Raw genomic sequence first — 15780 nt, forward strand, 5'->3', positions numbered from 1 at the left:
TTAAGAATAATCTGGTATTTCGGTCGATCGAGATGTTCTGCATGCTCCTCAGAACATTTTCTCCTGCAAAGGGACGATTAAGACTATCTCAGGAAAATTAAACCGTAACGTTGGAGAAATCATTCTACGGAAATAAGCCACTACAAACTCCATTGCATTCTAATAGTAAACAGCCTTGAGAAAAGCTTCATGCATTTTCAGCAAGAAACGGTCTATCGGTGCATTTTCCGGATGTTGAACAATTTTATGTCTGATTTGGTTTTAGCTGTAAATCAAATATGCCATTTTGCAAATCCAGAAGAACTTGTATCCATCTTTAGTTGAATTGATGAATGATTTGTCAAGCAGGGGTTTCCCGCTGTGACCGCGGACCCGTCACTGGGCCAAGAATGTAGGAATGATCACCCTGGACAGCAGTAACAACAACAAAAATCAGTGACCACAGCATCTAAGCTATTCCCAGGGACGAAGAGTTAGATGGTTTTGTCCTTAAAGGTAATGACGAGAACAGTGAGAAGAACCCATTAAAATAAGGCCAGATTTGATTGTCAAAGCACACCACCAAAATATGTTTTGGGGTTATTCAGCGACGAAAGGCCTGACTTTTATGGTTTGTTTGTACAGTTAGATGTGAAAATATTAAGCACTGCGAGGTTAACCGCGTAATATTTTGTTTAAAGGATGGTTTTCCTGAGTAACCTATTGACCCAATCAATAGATGTGGTAAATTGCTTAGCAGTTTATTGGTTTGGGTTTTGCTGGGTATTGTGGATGCTTCGAGAACTGGATTCGCTTAAGCAGCCTGTGTGTAAGCCCAGGAACATATGGCGGGGAGGTTTGTGCTTACATAGACACACTAACATAACACTTTTTAAAGTATTTGTGAGCTGGTGATAACGTTTCATCTGTGTATAGAAATCGTGGTTTCCCATGGATAAATATTGACGCATTCTGCACAGTTTTCATGAGATTTTTTTTGTAGATGTGCGGAAATGGGCAGGTCGAAGTTCCATTATAACCATGATGGTCATTGTCCACTTCTACACAATAAATAGACACAATTGTACCTGCTTTGATATTTATACTTCTAAAACTATCAAAATTTTGATTTCTTTTTCTGGGAGCAAAGGGGGAGTTACCCAATAAATTAGGTGTTATTCAATCCCATAAATCTACTTTTTAGAAAATATTATAATGATATATGTTTTAGATATAAATTTATATAGTTCCAGCACTCTACCAGTTCTATCTGAGGTGGGGGGAAGAGGGGAATATGCGGGTATTACTCCTGTTCCATTTTAAATATTGACTTGCCCAAATCTTTAAAAAAAGAATCCCGTTGCTTTCTTTATGATTGCTAACACATTTCAAATACCCTCTTGCATTCATAAGTTTATTTGCGTTGCTTTCATAGAATATAGAACACATATACCAGAAGATGAAACTTTGATGGAAAAAAGGTCATATTATTAAAACAAATTATGAAAATAATCAGTGACACATTAAAATGGCAGTTGCTTTCCCTGCCACAGCACAGAATTTTTTATCCGAACACTTTGGCCTTGTTTTTGCTTAGTTATTTAGGTTTGATTTCACTTCGATTGTACATTTCCTGATGGAAATCCGGTATTGTGTCCTCGCCTCTCAAAGATAAACCAACAAAACTTGCAGAAATTCGGTTATGTAGAAATTCTCAATGTTAGACCTGGCATTATAACACAGCAAACTGGAGCTTTTGTTGTCAAAGGAGTATAACGAACAATACTGAGAATCAAGATGATGCATTTATAATTGACAGCCAAATTTTGCAAATATTCGGTGGTATAATTCTACGTATTGTATCATAACTTCTAACGTGAACAACATGAACGGAATTCTATGCGAATTAAAGTTTAAAACCGTGGCATTCGATTTAAAACCGAATTACAGCTATGCAGTTTTGTTTTAATCGTTCTCAGGCTGCAGTCGTTTAAGGAAGGATTCTACTGCAAGGTGTGTCCCATCAATTTCGACCCGCAACAATTCCACGGCTTAATTCCATCTTTGAAACCAAAAACACATTTTCCAACAAGAAGAAACGTAAAGAGTATTATAGTGCGTTTTAGCCATAAAGGTAACGGGGATTTTCTAAGTCAAAATATAAACACAATGGTTCTAAAATTTAATTTGTAATAAAGTTCCGTTTATAATTTGTGTCAAAGTTCCCAATGCAGATGCTTACATAACTACCCCAACAATAAGCATTGCTTGTATGCACGCTATTGAAGAATGTCTATGGAGGCGTGTAAAAAGGTTTTTGACCCCCTGATGGTGTTTATTTGCTGCCTAGGCCAGTGAGAGAGCGAAAGCAACAGAGAGAGAGAGAGAGAGCGTGTTATTGTAATGCAGAAGGCGCGGCCTCGTTCAGATGGAGATGTGCGGCCCAAGAAACCGGTAATCCGGGACATCAGGCTTGTAACGTCCCATTTTGCCCGGCTTCGAACTATTTTCCAGTAAAATCTCAGCTTCTTTTACAGACATGAAGCATGAGGGATGAAGAAGACCATAGTTTGAAAGATGGGTGACCGTCCTCGGCAAATGAAGCAATTCTAGGCGAGTAATGTGGTTGTTTAATGCAGCGATGCCTTGTATATTCTGCTCTCAAATACCAATGCGCGTTGCTGATGTTAAGCAAGATAAAATATGATTTAGGATGATCTGTGTAAGAGTAGCTGCCGGGCCTACCTGAAAAAGATGTAGCAGAAATAGACAAATTCTAGAAGCGTTGGCCCGTAGAAGTGGGGCACAGGGCCCTCCACCACGATTAAGTATTAATATTTTGAGTTTCGGCCCTGCTTCTCTTTTAAAATGTTAGAATAATCACAACATGTGGGCGTGATGTGGTATTAAATGTGGAAAAACAGATTTTCGCAGTTAATATTTTGTGCGTTATCGGGAGGAAAGCGCGCCTTATTTTGAGATCAATGTCCACCGATCAGTCCGAAATCCAAACAGTACATGTGGCCAGGCTGCGCCCGGTATAGACTTTGCAGTGCAAATGCTCGATGTTGCTGTGATCTCTGAATCATGTTAGTTTTAAAGCCAAATACAGACATCTCGAAAGATTTTTTTAAAAAAATCAATCGATATACCGATCTCAAATGCTGCAGATAGCTTGGCTCTTTGTCTCTTCTAACAGTGGGTGGTAGACTAGGGAAAGGAAGAAAATGGCGAGTCGCAATCATTTACATTTTCTTCCGGTATATCGATCGATTTTGCCTGCCTTCCACTGCGGTCCGCAGAAATTGAAGTGCAGAGTGGTAGGAAGATTCTCCATAATCACTATTTAAAGTCTTTGCATAAATGATTTCGTATATATGCATGTAAAAGCCCGTGTCCTGTTTGCTAATGGAACAGCACAGTAAATCACATATTTCTGCCATTTCATTGAACATTTTGCAGAAAGCTGTAAACAAAATAAAGTTGAGAGATTTATGCATAAAGCAAGGAATCTTATCTCATAATTTCCAACTTACTGTTCATTAAACTCAAGTAAACAGTTAATTCTCATTTATTCGAGTACATATTGTCTAATTTTTAGAAGACAAAGTGTGTTGAAGAATACACAATTCAGGGCTGATGATTTAAAATGTGCTATATTTTAAATGCACACTAAATCTCAAGTGTAGCATTATTTTAAATATTTTGGATAATTTATCGACGATATGTAAATATTAATAAATCTATTCATTTATTCAGTTTTCTGTTATAAATCTGTCACCTAGCATTCCGTAATTGTAATTCTGCTAACCTATTTAAGTGACATCACAGATCCGTCTCGAAAAAGTGATTAAAAAGCAAAGAACTCAACATCACTGTTAAACGGGTAGTGGCTTAAAACATGCAGTAATTCCTTTGAAATGAAGCAATTTACATGTATACAGATATTGCTACAATGGTGTTGTTCCACCAGACAAACTGAACACATGCATAAATTGTTGAACTTAAATAAACGTTGTATCCTTTATTTCTGCCTGAGAATGGATCTGTCTTCGATTTGCTCATAAGCAGCCAATGCAATTTTTAAATATATATTCACCAAGCGTATTCAGAAGTAATTAAGAAGTCCCGCTTGATTTCGTGGCAAGCAAAAATTCAGCACTGTCAGAGATGTGTCCGGATTAAGTAACAATGAGGTCACCCTCACAGGTATAAAAAGTGCTGATTCGTTTCAATACCATGGACAGCGATCAGTCTGCCCTTAAACCGTTACCAAGGTTTTTGCATACTTCAACACTGATCTAACTTTATCAATATGCAGCTGTAAAACCTTTGTCTGTTTAAGCTTTTTGGCAATGAAATAAATCTAAAGCCAAATACGAACCGTAAAATATTAATAATACTAAATACAGGCAATATCGGGGTATCGACGAGAAGGTTTTCACATACGTGTGTGTGGATATTAAGAACATAAAGCGGAGAGTTAGCACTTTGGCCAGAAGTGACAATGAAAACCGTGTCTTTCTAAAACTTGAATTTTCATTTGTTCTTAAATGTGAGCTGTGCTGTTATAATATGTGCTCGATTTGGACCCAACACAGAACTGTGTTGGAGGAGAAGGGTTTTGTCATTCAGTAATACGTCAATTAAAAGAAACTGTTTACAAGATGGTATTCGTTTAGAATTTCACTCCTTCAGTTTCAAGGACATCCTGCTGATCAGGATTTGGTTAATGGAGGAGAACTTCTGGCCCAGCAATGACGTCATGGGTCCAATGTAATCCTCTTGTGCTGAACCCAATCAGCAGATGTGTCGCTTGTCTGGATGGAGAGCGATTAATCCGTTAGACTGGATCAGATCAGCAGCAGCGCCAGGACTGGACCAAACTGCCTCTAGTCCGATAAAGAGACCGGATAAATTGCAGAAGCTTTTTCGCCTCTTTAACAGTCTGGGATGGAGGAGTGGAGGACCAACCGTTCTTCAGCTGATTGCAGCTCTAACCATTGCTGGTGCCTGGGAAGAGTTGCTGATCCCTTCTCTTCAGTATTGTAGAACGAGATGGGCATGAAAACAGTGAATGCAGGGAGATCAATCGCCTTTTTTTCTCCCTTCCCCGCTCTATTCAAGTGAACCAAAAAAAAGCCAGCGCATTGGAGTTCGTTAACAATGGATGTGTCAGGGACACTTTCATCCGACGCAGAAGCTACCCGGCAATGGAATCGGTAAATCTGCTAAAAACTAGTGGTGCTATACACTGTAATTATGGGTTTAGGCGGAATAACAATGCGCAATGTCCTGTCTACACTGTAATTTGGGAAGAAAAACTGGATTTTGCAATCGATATTAATGTGCTGGTCTTGAACGTGGAGATTAACTGGAAGCAAGAGCAAAAAGCCCCTTAAATTGTAGAGAGTTGTTTTCTTTATCTTTAAACTACAGAAGCACGGAACTTAGCATCCTGATCGATGAAGATTGTGTTGTTTTCATGTGTTATATGTTTTTTTCTTTTGTTCAACTATTCGGCCAGTACGTATTTTTAAAGAAATAACAATAAGTGGGTGGATTTTCAATGCAAATAAAGGTTGTTTAATTGGTGATTTAGAGCCAACCGGACAGTTTCTGTTACTTGGCGATGCTGACTCCTGCTCTCCGTGTTCACAGCGGACCTTGATTTAATGTCCATACAATTAAGGCACGCGGTGAATGCCAAGAGAGGGGCCGTCAAACTTCAATCCCAATTTAATTGGACGCAGCAGCCTTTAAAGAAACACCACAATATCATCCGCCTATGTAATCAAATAGGGCAAGTCTACCCTTTTAATATTTAAGATCCAAATTTTTTTTAAATTCTAGCGTTTAGGTTTCGGTCGAAAAGTTACAGCGCCTACGCAACGTTATTTTCTTCGACCTTATGTAATAAGTGGGCCAGCCTGTAGTTTAGATTGAATTAATACCAACACCGGACAAAAGCAGCGAGGTGTAGTTTCAGTCAGCTGTTGTGATTTCTCTTATTCTTTTTGATGATAGATTTCGATTTGTTCCAGTTATTATCACATTGTATTTGTAAACTGGCGTGCGGTCTTGTAAATCCGAAGCTTAGTAGATCTTCTACTTTGTACATTCTCGGCTCGATTAGGCGAGTTCTCTCTCGCTGCTGTATTCCTGCACAGCCGACTATTAAATAGCAATTTTGCCTAAAAGGACCTGGTTTCAGTAGTTGAAATTATTTGTGTTCGTACCTGTCTCTCTGCCAATCTTCCTCAAGAGCCAGAAGTAAAACGGAGGCAATTCACTTAATGGAACCCCAAGGTTAATGACAATCATTGCTTCATTGTTATAACACAAGAACCTCATAAAATGTTGTCGGGCTATAAATAATGGGTTGAGATAGGGCCCTGTCAGCAATGTTCAAAGGGTTTGTTTTTAATATCTCGCGCAAAGTCAGCATTGCATTTGACCTAAAGGGCACCTTCTTAAATTGGCTTTTATTTTTTTAAAAATCTTGTACCATTAATTTACTTTTGACTATTAACTCTTGCCTATTACATGAATCATATTCACAAATGTCAATATTCAGTCGCACATTTATATACCAATTTGCTTTGGACGGATTATTTAAAAGAATTTCGGAAAGGGGCGATGTTCTAAACACTACCAGTGATTGATAAACTGTATTGTCAGTTTAAATAAGGGAAATTTAATAGAATGCTACATTGCAATCTAGAATTCAACAAAACAATCCGGGCTTTTCTACCTCAAAAACTCGACCCTATATTTGCTCAATGCAGGCAGAATCTTTTTATTCTGCTCGCTCTGACGTGCAGGCGTGACAAAATGTCATTTTAAGGTGTGTCAATGTGTTTCCATTTGTAGTTCTGCTATTTAAATTGTTCAGAGTATATGCGTAAATACTAGACTCGGAAAAGAGTATAGGAGAGATCAGTTTGAACTGTAGGGAGCAATTTGTGTGAACTCCTTGCGTTGATACAAAGAAATAAAGCGAGAATGAATCTTAGCAAATCGTTCAAAGGCTATGTAACCATGGCCCACGTCATCATAGTTGAGGTCGCCCTTGCATTATTCGATTTGTCTTAAAACATGAGATCGCTGCAGATAAATTCAAAATCTTATCGTTAAAATGTTTTTTTTCCTCATGTCAAATATACAAACAAGCTTAGATTTTTGTGTTTAGAAGGGTTGTGATGTATTGGTAACGAGAGGTTACTGTACCGAACTCAGTCAGACTGGGAGGTTTAGAGGCGAAGATTCTAAATTCACTTCACTGGCGCGATCTATTGAGATTCTTTGGGTTTTAAACGATCAATTCTAACAGCAGTTGCGTTATGTACAACATTCCATTGAATAGAATACACATTTTGATGTTTTGTTTTATGTGTGCAGATGGAAGACAACAGCGAACAGACGTACTGAATGGTCTTGGATACTGGGCCGATGAAACAGAACCAGGAAATAGTACTAAAATCCAAAACAGATTAAACATGATAGAGTTGGACAGAACATAATTTTATGCAAACACTCTTTTGTTTGCCCCATAACCCCAAACCTTTGTCACTCATTGCCCTCCCTTCTAGCTGTTGGTTAATATAAATCAAAGTCCATCACGATTGCCTATTACATCACCTGGTGTTCAATGGAACTGAAGGTCTAGCCATTTCTCTGTGCTATATCGATGAACAGAATTGATCGCATTTTCACCAATCCGAAACAGCCTATTAATAGTTGAACAATATATTTTCACTGTCGATGCTGTAACATCGGGGCGTTTCGGTGAACCCTTTAGTTTTCTCTGTTGACCCCGTTGCACCACCTATTATAATTCTGTGGAGTGTTGGCTTTCTCCCATACTGCAGTATTGCGTGTTATTAAAGCGCCCCCTCCAGGTTCATACTCTTCATTTCCGATCCGAAATCTAAGCGTTCGAATCAAGTCTATCAGTATGAAGTATTTTTACAATTTTAAACGTACATTCATTTCAGCCACCGAACTACCATTTAACGTGTATCGAAACAAAGCAAGGTTAGCACAAAATTATCCCTAACACAAAATGGAAATCTCGGATGTGCATTTATGGAACGTCTAAACTGCTTCTCAGAACTTCACAGTTAAGTGATTTCTCTGAGATGTTCTTGTCTTCTAGGAAGACTTAGCACGTTTCATAACCACATTGAGATGAATGATCGGGTTTTTTTTTTGTTTCACTCGCTATTCGAGGGAGGAATAGTGGGCCCAACCTGTTTTCTACAAGTTCCAATTGTACTTCCTCCAAAGAACTGCTGCATCTCAATGGGGCCTTTGTTCAACGCCTCATCCAAAGGATAGTACTTGCAACAATGCGGCACTCTTATCAGTCCTGCATTGAAGTGTCCCGTGAGATTAAGTGCTCACGTACTGGATACACGCTTAAATCGGAAGCGTTTTGACTCAGAGAATACGTTGAGCGTAACAATTGATGGGATGTTTCTGGAGAAGTAATTTACTAAACGGGAGCGAGTCACACTAAACCTAATATTTCTTGTGAAGGATAAGTGAAAATTTATATGGAGAACTAGTCTTAAATATTGTAAACCGGCTAAATTGAACTAACAAGGATCTGCATGATACAGCCGCACAGTAATACTGTTCGAAAGTAACCCTGTTCGCAATTTCAATTTCCAACAACGTCTTCTGTTGGATCAGATTCACAAATTTAATATCGTTTTATGTTCTTGAAGTAGATTTTGAAATAGATTGTTTAGGATAAAGGATTCTAAAAATATAAACAGGGAAGATTATATATGTAGTTCCATTTCAGATAGGATTGCTAAATGTGATCGCTCTTTGCGAAGATCAATTAATTGCAATCCGGTGTATTTTTAGCACGGTAATGCTTTGTGAAGCTATTCTTGCTCTCATTTTACCCATCCTGCCGCCCCACGTGGGTATGTCACCTTCGGTTTTCCATAAGAGTTCAAATTACATTAGTGACTTTGCTGTTTCCGCCATTAATACATTTGAAATCGAGTTTTTGCCAATGATAGCATATTCTTGGGTTCTTAAAATATTAATGTACAAATCGTACAATGGAAAGGCTAATCTGGCGACACAAGTATAGAGCTCAGTCTATTCCGTGTAGAACGGAATGATACGTAGGGATAGTTAATATAGCTCCAGTGCACACTTTAGTATCCCTATTTCCGCAGTATAAGCATTGCTACAGGTAATGCGAATAAAGGCAACTTCAATTGGTTTCCACTGTTTCTTTTAAAATAAATAAACAAACTTTCTTTGTTTTTGAAGTAGAATCGAATGATTAGTGTAATAAGATTGATTTATTTGTAACTCCACATCGTTAACGTCAGGCCACGCAAGATAGACAGGTCTTTCCACTGCTTTTCCCTCCGCTGACTGTCAGCTAATCACTACTGTATTATAGGAAACGTATCCACATTAGACAAAAGCAGTGTTTGCATTGCCTTTAACATTCCAATTGTGTGCAAATATAAACTAAAGAACAAGTAAGTGATTTTGAAACAAGTAACCTGGAAGTAACAGCTGGAAATCTTAATCAAAGCGGAAAATGGGAAATAGCCAACGAGTTTGTTAGCAACTGAGAAGAAAGCAACTTAAAGTGGCTCTCAAGGTTGGGAATCCATCACCACAACTGGCTCTCCATTCGGACTGAGTCTTCTTCCCATACATTAAGCTGCCTTTTTACGAACCCTATGATGTGGATACACTAATTCTTGGTTTATTTTATTCCATTTTATCTTGGTGTGTACAGGTGCATTGTTATTTAATCAGTGAATACAATTCCCGGGCTAAATTAAAGCAGAACTTTCATATTTGTTAAGTATATCTTTTCTATCCCCACTTTTCTTATTTATTTCCCTTGCTTCATATTTGGAGTTTCGTCGATACAGCCCTGTCTTTTTATTCACTTTAAATATGGCTGAACAAGAACAAAAAAGTCTGCACTGTGATAGTAATGAGAAAACTGGAATATTTCGGGATTGGTTATCTGTGCGTTTGTAATTTTCCGTGCACGCAATTAAAACGCAGATGTAACTCAGTTTTGCCATCGGGGAGCTGGGGCGGGTGGAGGGGGTGTCGGAAATCGGAAATGCAGTAGCTCTGACTACATCCGGACAGAGAATCAGGATTAACGATGAACTTTCATCAATTCGGAAAGCTCATCGTCCTTTTGCATTTGCTTCCTCAGATCTCCGTTTTGGCCCTCTGAACATTTCTAGTAGTTCCTGGGTCTTTCATTTGGTCAACCAATAAACGTGGCTCGGGAATCGGGTCAAACAAACAACTTTAAATATATATTTTAAAAATCAAACGTGAAAATGAAAACAAAAACGCTTAAAGTATGTCCCCAGTAGAAATTTTTCAACTGTAGTGAAGACAGGTCTTTTTTTTACAGTTCCTTGAGACGTTTCTGTGTTTAGGTCAGTTCAAGGTGATATGGTAAACGCTGATATTGGATAGTTGGAATTTGTATGGACAAATGCTTGCAGTCTATGTGGTGACTATCATTGTGAGTTTTAACCATGAATGGATTGGGTGATCAAACATATCCTACCTCCCTTCTAATAGCTACGTTACTATTTGTGGGGTGCCAGCATCGACTGGTCTTCCAGGGGGAAAAAAAGCTGCTTTCAAGAAATTGAGTTCACGGTTTTTCATAACATGCCGGATTAATATTTTCCTTCATACATTTCGACAATTCTTTAATTCATGAGAAATTTGTAAAGCGGCTACATCAGGGAAGCTTCGATCTTTCATTGACGCCATATCGAGAATAATAATGAATATAGATTTCTCAGTTGAATGCATGGATGGTATAATCATTATTAAGAGGATTGATAATTGCAAAGTCCGTTTCCGATTATGCTGATCCTCCAAGCAATCCTTTGTTCTCCACTTAATCCTTTGTAACAGTGCACACCTTATTTATTAATGTCGCTTGGTAAATTTCGCTGCCGATTTTCACCAATTCAATATGTCAAATTAGTATTGTGATTTTTTTAAATAGATCAAAGAACCCAATGATTGGTTAAATGTGTTTGCCAATCAGAATATTGTGGGTTCAACTCCTGCATCGGCTGAGGCTACCATAAAGATTGTTGTCCTTCTTAACATGTTCCCCTTGCCTGAGGCGTGATAACCGTCAGTTTACACCACCACCAGTCATCTCTCTACATTGAGAGAGCAGTCTGGTAAGACAATGTCGATTTTAACTTATTATGTTTCAGTTGTACCTACAGATTTATATAAAAACAAAACTTATTCACCCAAGGCAGTACCTCTTGGATATTTTACAGTGATCATGAGACAATCTTCAGTTTATTTCAAGTTTAAATGCAACTTGGATCACGGTTTACACTAAGCATGATTTGAATTAAACATTTCATTTTGTTTTCTGATTACAATAGTCTCTTTTCTAAGGACTATTAGTGTTAGTTTGTTAAAAGTCAGGCGCATCATTTTACCAGTCACTGAACACAACAGACTTCCATACATGTTGGATTTCTACATTCTGTATATTGTTTAATGTGGCAGTAGTTTTATTGCTCTTTCTGCCCTTTTATTTTAGACATACTAGTCTGGATTAACAAATAATCCGATTACCACTTTCCAATCGCTACGCAGTTAAATGTAAAATTTTACGCCTCCAACAATTCCAAACGTTTATGGTTTGGACAATCTGAGGTCTCAATTATCCACCCACAGCACGAAATTACTTCATCGGATGATCGGTGTTAAACTAAAACAAAACTAGCTTCAACGAAGCCTCTTGCATGTTTCCAATATTTCAATTCTACTAAACGGTAAAGAAATGTGTCGTTAATTTTCGGGGAATCATTTCTCATGTAGAAGTCTCACTGCTGAAGCGGTTAATCCAGTTGGGTAAACGGATATTTGTCGAATAGAAACCCACCTGGATTTGGTCTCCAGTAAATGGGGACGTAGTTCCCCTCAATTCTGTGTTAGCTATTTAACAGCCTTCCAGATCCTTCCTATTACATGTAGAGAAAATGCATCTTTGCCACTCTTTAACTGGTTACAGCATGTAATCGACCTTCTTCATTCATACAGTTCTGCATAAAAGAGGACAAGCAAGTCCAGTTGATTCAAGTAGTCTGTGTCAGTGTTTATCCCGAGGCATCTTAAGCCTATCCTCACATTCCTTTATTACCTCCCTTTCATCTATTGAAACTAATTGCTCCTGGACGTGTCAATTAAAGACCTTTTGCTGTTGGGGGAATTCTACTTAAAACAGAGAAAATACTGGAATTTATTGTTCACTCTCATTTAAAAAAAAATAAAAGTGCCTCTTAACGTGTGAAAAGCTCTAAAGTATGTGCATGTAAAGGTAGCATAAATAAAGTCTAAAACTAAATACAGTTTTTTTTATACTTTAACACTTTCAGATATACATCTTGAAATGAGGATACATTTCCAATTTAGGCTGCAATTACCAGGCTGAAGATTATTGTTGGCAATTGCAGATGAATGGGATAAGAATTTGCCTGGAGAAAGGAGAAAATAATTAAACTAAATACAGATAATAAATTCATTTTCTAATGTCACCAATAGGAATATCTAAGCTAGACTACAAATATAGTCTTAGACTAATACCTGTGGAGTCTGACTACCAATGAGGGAATCAAATTCTACATTGATTGCATACATGCAGAGACTGCCCAGTCACTTTTAAAATCTAGTTTTGACTAGTTTGAAGTCATATTGCATTCAGTATGGACTCCAACCTAATGAGACTAGCTCTTGGAGAAAGTCTTTATCTTCTCAGTTTTGTATGTTTTGGTCAGATTATTGACTTGACCCACAAGGTATGCTGACCTTCATGTTGCTACACATCTAATAAAGCCTTCTATTAGAGGTAGATCTGCATCTTTTTACTGCAAACTTGTCATATAGAAACAACATATTATGAATTGTGTGACATTTTAACATTTAAGTGAATTTGATGACATCATTATTTTAAAAACTCTGAGGCAGAATAATTGATCTCTGACACTTTGGTAAATGTAACTGACATTCATTATAATAATTTTATTTATTTATGGATTTAAAGTGAATTATTTATTTTTTAGGATTAATGCAGTTAAAATATGACACTGATTTTTCTTAGCAATTTTCTTTTTGCCAATTTTCTCCGTGCCATCCCTGAAAGTAATAGTTCATGCTTCGATACAATGGTGCACACAGGAGTACATTTCAACAATAACAAACATACTTCAGGAACTCATTCAAATTGATATGCTCCTAATGTGAATTTAGATACTGAGTGAGGGTGCATTATTGGCTGATGGAAGGTACCACAACTGTCCTTCATCCAATATTTGTCATAAGAGATCATTAAAGAGCTAGAAGGAGGTGCAATGAATCCAGTCTTCTGTTTTTGATCACAAGGACACTAATGCCAAATACTAACCACCAGAACCATTGCAATTACTTATTCAGTACAGATGGGGATTAAATGAGAACCTGGTCTGTATAGGTTAGGCAGTAGATTTGAACCACTGAGGGGCAACAAAGCATAATTGATGCTAGAACTCCCTCCAGAGGCGCTTATTAAATCACAAAGGAATACAGAGAGCCAGTGAACCCATATTTACCTAATTAACTTTACCTAATTATTTACTACATTAACTTTTAATGCATGGTATAAACAGAATATTACATGAAGACCTTAGGGAAATAATTTATTTCACTTGACTGATGCTTATCATCAATCAGAATGAATGGAATCAGTCAATTACCAAATCAGCAGGCACTTCAGATAGCTTCTCACTTGTCACTGTCTGTAAAATGCACTCATGGCTTTAGGTCTGACCCAATGAATGAGTAACATGATTTAACTCTCTTGATGTCTGATTTTTCCGCAATAGGAGAACATTTTAAGAATTCAGGATTAATTGACAGAATGTGATGTAGACTACAATAAGGTGCACTGCTATTTATTCACAACATCTCCTTACCTTCTAAATGAACCTTACAAAGAGTTCAACTATATGCAATAACTGCAAAAGTAAGTCCAAAAGATACTTGTAGGTTTAGAATATACCTTAATGTGCAAGAAATGAATGTTTAATTTACCATTCACATATTGAAATAGGAGGATCAGACAATACAAAGAAAATAACTACCAGAAACTTGACAATTTAATAACTTATCTTTTATGAATCCAATTTCAAGTCTTCACATTGGAGGAGTATAAATCCCATAACACAATATTCACAGAATATTCTTTCTCTGTTTTATCATTTATTCTCAATTCTTTGTGTAACAGCTTTTGTATATATAGATTTCATTAGAAAGCCTTTTAAATTTCCAGAATACTTCTTCCATTATTTAGATATTAAGAAGTACAGAATCCATAAAATAATCTAGTTGGTGTGCCAAGCAATGCATATTTAATCCTTGTTTTTAGTCCCCCTATCTGAGGGACTGGCATGTCACTCCATCTTCCACTTTTTGATCTGGAAATTAACTATAAAAGCCGTGAAAACAAAGACCACCTTTTGTTTACTTTATTATTTAAAATTTACTGACTAAATCAAAGCAGAATGTGCAGGACACTGCCAGGATAAGACAGGGAATGAAGAAAATCAAAAAATAACAGATTGGTCACACCAAGGTTCAATTTTAAAAGAAGGTAAGTTACAGGAACCCGTGACAGTTAGGGAGATCAGAATTCTATATTTTTGAGTTTAACTGAATGGTTGCCATAGACTAGGAATTTACGTGATTTTTACATAAGTTTTCAAGTAATTGAAGATCAACTTTGATTGAAGTGATACAGGTTGTAGGAATAATCAATGGTTCAGGAAAGGCAGATGATAACAGATTCACAAAATAAAACTAAACAAAATAAACAAGAAAACAATATCAAACGAAACAAAGAAGATAATAGAGGAATAGATAACATAAAGATAAGGTCTTTGTAATTAGTTAGAATATTTGTTAATATCAACTTGAGTAATAAATCTATCTTTGCCACAATATATAAAGCCATCTTGAATTTCAAAGGTTTAAAAATAGTTTAAAAATAGTAAATTGATGCAGAACATGCTGAAGATGCTAACTGTGAATATTCAAATTCTTTTTCAGTTCAATGGAAAACACTGACAGAGTGACAATATATATCAGGAGGCAGGATATACTTATATACAGAAAGATGTTTCTGAGTTGATGAATTATTGCTGAACATATTTATGAACATTGATTTATGAAATGACAGAACTGAAGGAGGCCATTTGGCCCATCATGCTTGGGTAAATTCTTTGATAGTGTTGTCGAATTAGTCGCATTCCCCATATTTTTTGTGTAGTTGTTAGTTTTATTTAGCTATATTAAGTACTTAATTCTTTTCAAAAAGTTAGTATTGAATCTGTTTTCATCATACGTTCAGGTAGTGTATTCCAGATCACAAAACTACAGTTTTTATTTTCACATTGCCTCTTTTGACATTCACTGTAAATCTGTGTCCATTGAGGGTTAACCATTGGAACATTTCTCCTTAGAAATACTTAATCATTATGAAAACTACTATTAAATCTCCTTTTAATTCTTTACTCAACGAAGAACAAACTTAACTTCTCCAGTCTCTCTGTATACTTAAATTCCTTATTGCTAGTATGATTTGAGTAAACCTACTATATCTTTTCTGTACCATCTCTAATACCTGCAGCCCAATGCCTAGAATAGAACACAATATTTTATAGACATTGTTTTAAAGATCAAGTATAATGTCCATTCTTTTGTTCATGA

General features: G+C 36.8%; 1 long non-coding RNA gene across 4 annotated transcripts in view; it reads left to right on the plus strand.

Moving 5' to 3' along the window:
* The first annotated feature begins 2598 nt into the window (after positions 1-2598).
* Positions 2599-15780, plus strand: part of LOC122560136 — a 33360-nt gene continuing 20178 nt past the window's right edge. For 2 of the 4 annotated variants that reach the window (XR_006314661.1, XR_006314660.1), the window contains exons 1-2: positions 3873-5201; positions 7381-15284. This is a non-coding gene — a long non-coding RNA (uncharacterized LOC122560136). Of the gene's footprint in view, positions 5202-7380; positions 15338-15780 lie in introns of those variants that run through there. The other 2 variants (XR_006314659.1, XR_006314658.1) reach the window with 2 other exon arrangements.

This window comes from Chiloscyllium plagiosum, chromosome 20 (genome assembly GCF_004010195.1).
Source record: "Chiloscyllium plagiosum isolate BGI_BamShark_2017 chromosome 20, ASM401019v2, whole genome shotgun sequence".
In the NCBI taxonomy this organism is placed as follows: domain Eukaryota; kingdom Metazoa; phylum Chordata; class Chondrichthyes; order Orectolobiformes; family Hemiscylliidae; genus Chiloscyllium; species Chiloscyllium plagiosum.